Source organism: Megalopta genalis, unplaced genomic scaffold, assembly GCF_051020955.1.
Source record: "Megalopta genalis isolate 19385.01 unplaced genomic scaffold, iyMegGena1_principal scaffold0667, whole genome shotgun sequence".
NCBI classification, from domain to species: Eukaryota; Metazoa; Arthropoda; class Insecta; order Hymenoptera; family Halictidae; genus Megalopta; species Megalopta genalis.
The window spans coordinates 67,501-72,500 of record NW_027476736.1 but is presented as its reverse complement, the minus strand read 5'-3'; the positions used below and the strand labels follow the sequence as shown (position 1 = coordinate 72,500).

The following is a 5,000-nucleotide window of genomic DNA, read 5'->3' as shown; positions in this document are numbered from 1 at the left end:
CTCTGCTCCTCTGAACATGCTGCGTTCTGCGAGGCTCGTCTAAGTTTGTAGACTCGCCTCTTTTGCCTCGTCAGGTCGGCCGTCCACCATGGGACGGATTTTGAATGCCACTGCTTGGTTGGCATCGAGGAGTCGCACGCTTGGACGATCATTCTTTCGATCTCCTGTGCTAGATGTTCGACATCCCCCTTATTGTTCAATGGATCGGGGGATATACTCCTCTTACTTTCCTGCAGCGCCTTGTCGAACTCGGGCCATTTTGCGCTTCGGAGTCGGAACCTTGGTAATAATCCGTTCCGGTTGGTGCTGCTGTTGCTACTAATTTCGGCAGCACCGTCCTCGGCGCAAAAACTCAAAGAAAACTCTATGACTCGGTGGTCGCTGGTCGTCAGGTCCTCGCGGACCTTCCAACCTCGCACCTTGTCGCAAATATCAGGTGTCGATAGTGTGACGTCGATGTATGACTGTCCACTAGGGCTGGAAAACGTCGGAGCGTTTCCAGCCTCGTTCAAGACAACCAAGCCATGGCTCACGATAAACTCTTCGAGTTTACGGCCTCTCACGTCCGTCTCCGCGCTGCCCCACTGGGCTGATTTCGCGTTAACGTCGGCAGAGATAATGACTCGGTTATGCTTAAGTGCGGAAAGAGCTCTCTCCAACCGCGCCAGACCTGATTCAACGTCATCGGAGCATTGAAAGTACTGGCTGATCAGGAAGAAGCTCCCAAACGAACCCGAGATGCTGACACAGGACAAATGCGTGTCGCACAAGTTAGAGACTTTGACCACGGTTAGATCCGGGTTTCTGACCGCTATTGCAGCCATCACCGGTTCGCCTGCCGTGATCAGCCTCGTTCTCAAGCCTAGCCCGGGCACAGTACCCCGCCAGCTATATGGCTCTTGTGCAAGCAACACATCTACCCCTCGCCTATGCATCTCAGTCCGGACTTCGTCGGTCACGTTTCGGGCCCGCTGCATGTTATGCTGCATGACCCGTATGACTCTCGAGCGTCGCCGGTCGTTTGTACTATCCATTCGAGATTCAAATTATTATTCCTGTCTAATGCGAGACATCTCCAAAACCAGCGCTTCCTGATAGGAGGCGCAGGCCGGGTCTCGCGACTTATGCTCAGATGGTCGCCCTCTGTCTTTACAGTTGGAGCAAACCGGAGGCTTGCTCTTCCTGTTACAGAGCGCATACCCGTGCCCTTTTTCGGCACAATGTCCGCAGACATCCTCTTTGAATTTGCAGCGCTTCGCCGTGTGCCCGAAGCGCTGGCACTTATAGCATCGGGTGACCTGTATGAAGTCCCGCACACGACAGGAACTCCACCCGAGGTACACCCGGTCCCCTCTCTGCGCCAGCCGCCGACGAATCTGCGGACTGACGGCCACTACCCAGTTGGCTGTCTCCGGGGTCTTGCCAGCCATGCGACTGACCCGAACACCCGAAGGCACATCCTTCTGGGACGCCTCAGAGAGGTTTTGCCTCCAAAGACTGGAGGCAATTTCCTCCTTGCCCATCCCTTTCGGAATGTCATAAATCAGGACCTCGGGGTCCCGTTTGCTGGGCAAGGAGACGGACAGTCCCGCACTCGCCAGCTTCTTATTGCCTACGAAGGCTTTTAGGTCCTCCTTGCGATCGGTTTCGACGACGATGCCACCGGAGTGGATGCGTCGAACCGATCTGACACGGATCGCCTCCTTCGCAGGTTTTACGATCGACAGAACAGCTCTCTTAGTAGCATCGCTGTTCTGTCCTTTATCCTTTGGCGGGAAGATACGCACCACGTATTGTGTCGGTGGTCTTCTCGCCTCCGGAGTCGCTGACTGGTTGACCTTTGCCACTTGGGCGTAGGTCAACTGCGCGGCATTGGAGACCGTCTTCGGGAGGGTTCCCTTGGACGGCCCAGGTCGCGCCGCACTCATTACGGCAGGACGCGCTTTTAGGTCCGCCCTGACCGCGGCGAGTTGCCCTTCGACGAAGCTGTTTCGTTGAATCAGCTCCTGGACCAACTCGTTGAGTGCTCCGACTTCTGCTAGTATCTTCGACCCGGACTCCTTGTTGACTTTCGACTCGGGTCGAAAGCAAAAGGTCCGTATCTCCGATACTCGCCTGAAGGCTTCGTCTCTCACGAGATCGAGAGGCCGTACCTTGTGCCCGGAAACCGTCCCCTTCGATTTCCTGGCCTGGTTTGCTGCGGCCTTGCCAGTAGGTGCGACTGGCTTGGCACGCTTCGACTTTTTGGTGACGGTTTTCCAACCGCCACCTTCGGGGTCTTCGACACGCACGGGTGCCGGTTGCACCTTCACGAGCGTGTCTTTGACTGATTCGATTTTTCTGGGTTTCTCCTTCCCAGCCTTGCGGCTGGGGGAGTCCCCCGACTTGGGCGCTGTCCCCACGTTACCGGTGTCCGGCGCGCCTTCTACCGTGGCCTCAGTTTTCACCGAGACCGCTCGCGTGGGTGTCACGCATCTCTCCAAGGTCACACGAGGATTGGCGATGTTCAGCACCTTCCCGGACCTTGTCTTTTTCGCAGACGCAGGAGGGCTAACAGCTGCTGCTGTAGCTTCCGCGTCTGTGGCGACGGCTTCACTCCGAGTAGGAGCTGGACCCGCCGACTTCGAACGTTCAATTTGTACTTTCAATTTAGATCCCATAGTTAGATCTTTGCCTTCATCCGGTACGCTCCCCGGCCACCACCGACCCACACATTTTGGAACCCGCCATCAGGCTGGGTTAGGGCTACGCACCGGACATAGTCTGCTGACTGGGCCGATTGCTCAACCCAGCCCGCGTCCTCGCCCGTCAGAACCCACTCGCCGAAGCGTATGGTCGTTCCAAGCCGATTGACTGGACCAGGGCTGCTTTTCTCGTCCAGCCTCCCATCTAGCCGAAGCAGAGGCCAAAGGTACGTGTTGGGGACGTCTCACCCGCAGGAGAGGGCCCCCTCAGATCCCAGGATCCTCTTTTCCGACGACAAGGGTCGCCACGCACGGCAAACACGCGGGAGACAGCAGTCGGAGAGGCTGCCTCTTCCTCTCCACCACACTTCGTTCGGTTCGCTGCGTTTTGAGAACACGAGCTATCCAGCGGTACCTTTTTCGTGGAGGCTCAAGTGTGGCTAGGGCACGTTTGCCCCTTGCGGCCTGGGTTGCCCAGGTGATTGGTTGCATCCCGATTTCTAGATCCAGCGGCATGTTGCTACGTGGCGCGCTCAGACAACGAAAATGCGGCATTCCGGTCAGACCAGAAAAACCGCACAACGTGACGCGGGGGACTGCAGCCACAAGTGACAACAGTCCCCCGGTAGGGAGTAGTACAGCATATTCAATGCTGTACATGAACACGCCACAGCCCGTATGCTTAGTTCAAGGGCCTCGCCATTATGCGAAGTACTACATGTACAACGCACTGGCGGTCTCAAAATACCCTCATCGCCGATGCATCTGATGCATCCGTCAACTCGGCAGCATTCACTCCGTCGGCGTGTTGCTTTGTGGCGTGTTCAGATAACGAAAATGCGGCATTCCAGTCAGACCAGAAAAACCGCATAACGTAACGCGGGGGACTGAAGCCACAAGTGACAACAGTCCCCCGGATGGGAGTAGTGCAGCATGTTCAATACTGCACAAGAACACGCCACAGCCCGCTTGCTTAATCACGGGCCTCGTCATTATGCGAAGCACTACATGTACAACGCACTGACGGTCTCTCGAGTGCCTTCATCGCCGATGCACCTATCGACTCAGCAGCAACATTCAATCCGACGGCGTGTTGCTTCGTGGCGTGTTCAGACAACGAAAATGCGGCATTCCAGTTAGACCAGAAAAACCGCATAACGTGACGCGGGGGACTGCAGCCACAAGTGACAACAGTCCCCCGCTAAGGAGTAGTACAGCATATTCAATGCTGTACATGAACACGCCACAGCCCGCATGCTTAATCTCGGGCCTCGCCATTATGCGAAGTACTACATGTACGACGCACTGACGGTCTAAAATGCCTTCATCGTCGACGCATCCATCGACTCGGTAGTAGCAACAACCTACGCGAGGACTAGTTCGGGGGTCGCCTCTCAACCCTGGGTGGCCACAGACCGCCACCGCCAGTAGATAGGGACAGATGGGAATCTCGTTAATCCATTCATGCGCGTCACTAATTAGATGACGAGGCATTTGGCTACCTTAAGAGAGTCATAGTTACTCCCGCCGTTTACCCGCGCTTTTTTGAATTTCTTCACGTTGACATTCAGAGCACTGGGCAGAAATCACATTGCGTCAACACCCGTGGGGGCCATCGCAATGCTTTGTTTTAATTAGACAGTCGGATTCCCCTAGTCCGTGCCAGTTCTGAGCTGAGCGTTGAATGGCGGCCGAAGAGGACGACCGCACCGATGGGAAACGCCACGGAAGCCTCGCAGCAAGGAAGATCCGCGGGAGGCCAAGGCACGGGACCGAGCTCGGATCCCAGCCACGAGAGCCGTTCACCTCGCCCAGGCCCGGCACGTCAGCCAGACCCGCTTCCCGACCAAGCCCGACACGCCCCGCTCCTCAGAGCCAATCCTTATCCCGAAGTTACGGATCCAATTTGCCGACTTCCCTTACCTACATTAATCTATCGACTAGAGGCTCTTTACCTTGGAGACCTGCTGCGGATATGGGTACGAACCGGCGCGACACCTCCACGTGGCCCTCTCCTGGATTTTCAAGGTCCGAGGGGATGATCCGGACACCGCCGCAACTGCGGTGCTCTTCGCGTTCCAAACCCTATCTCCCTGCTAGAGGTTTCCAGGGAACTCGAACGCTTATACAGAAAAGAAAACTCTCCCCGGATCTCCCGACGGCGTCTCCAGGTCATTTTGGGTTACCCCGACGAACACTCTTACGAGGGCCCGAATGGTATGCGGTTCCGCTGCCGGGTTCCGGAATAGAAACCGGATTCCCTTTCGCCCAATGGGTGTTTTTTGTGCATGTATATAATAACAAAATATGCTGCGA

At 56.1% G+C, this 5,000-nt stretch overlaps 1 pseudogene; it reads right to left on the bottom strand.

Moving 5' to 3' along the window:
• Nucleotides 1–4,081: 4,081 nt before the first annotated feature.
• Nucleotides 4,082–5,000, bottom strand: part of LOC143263492 (large subunit ribosomal RNA) — a 2,995-nt pseudogene continuing 2,076 nt past the window's right edge.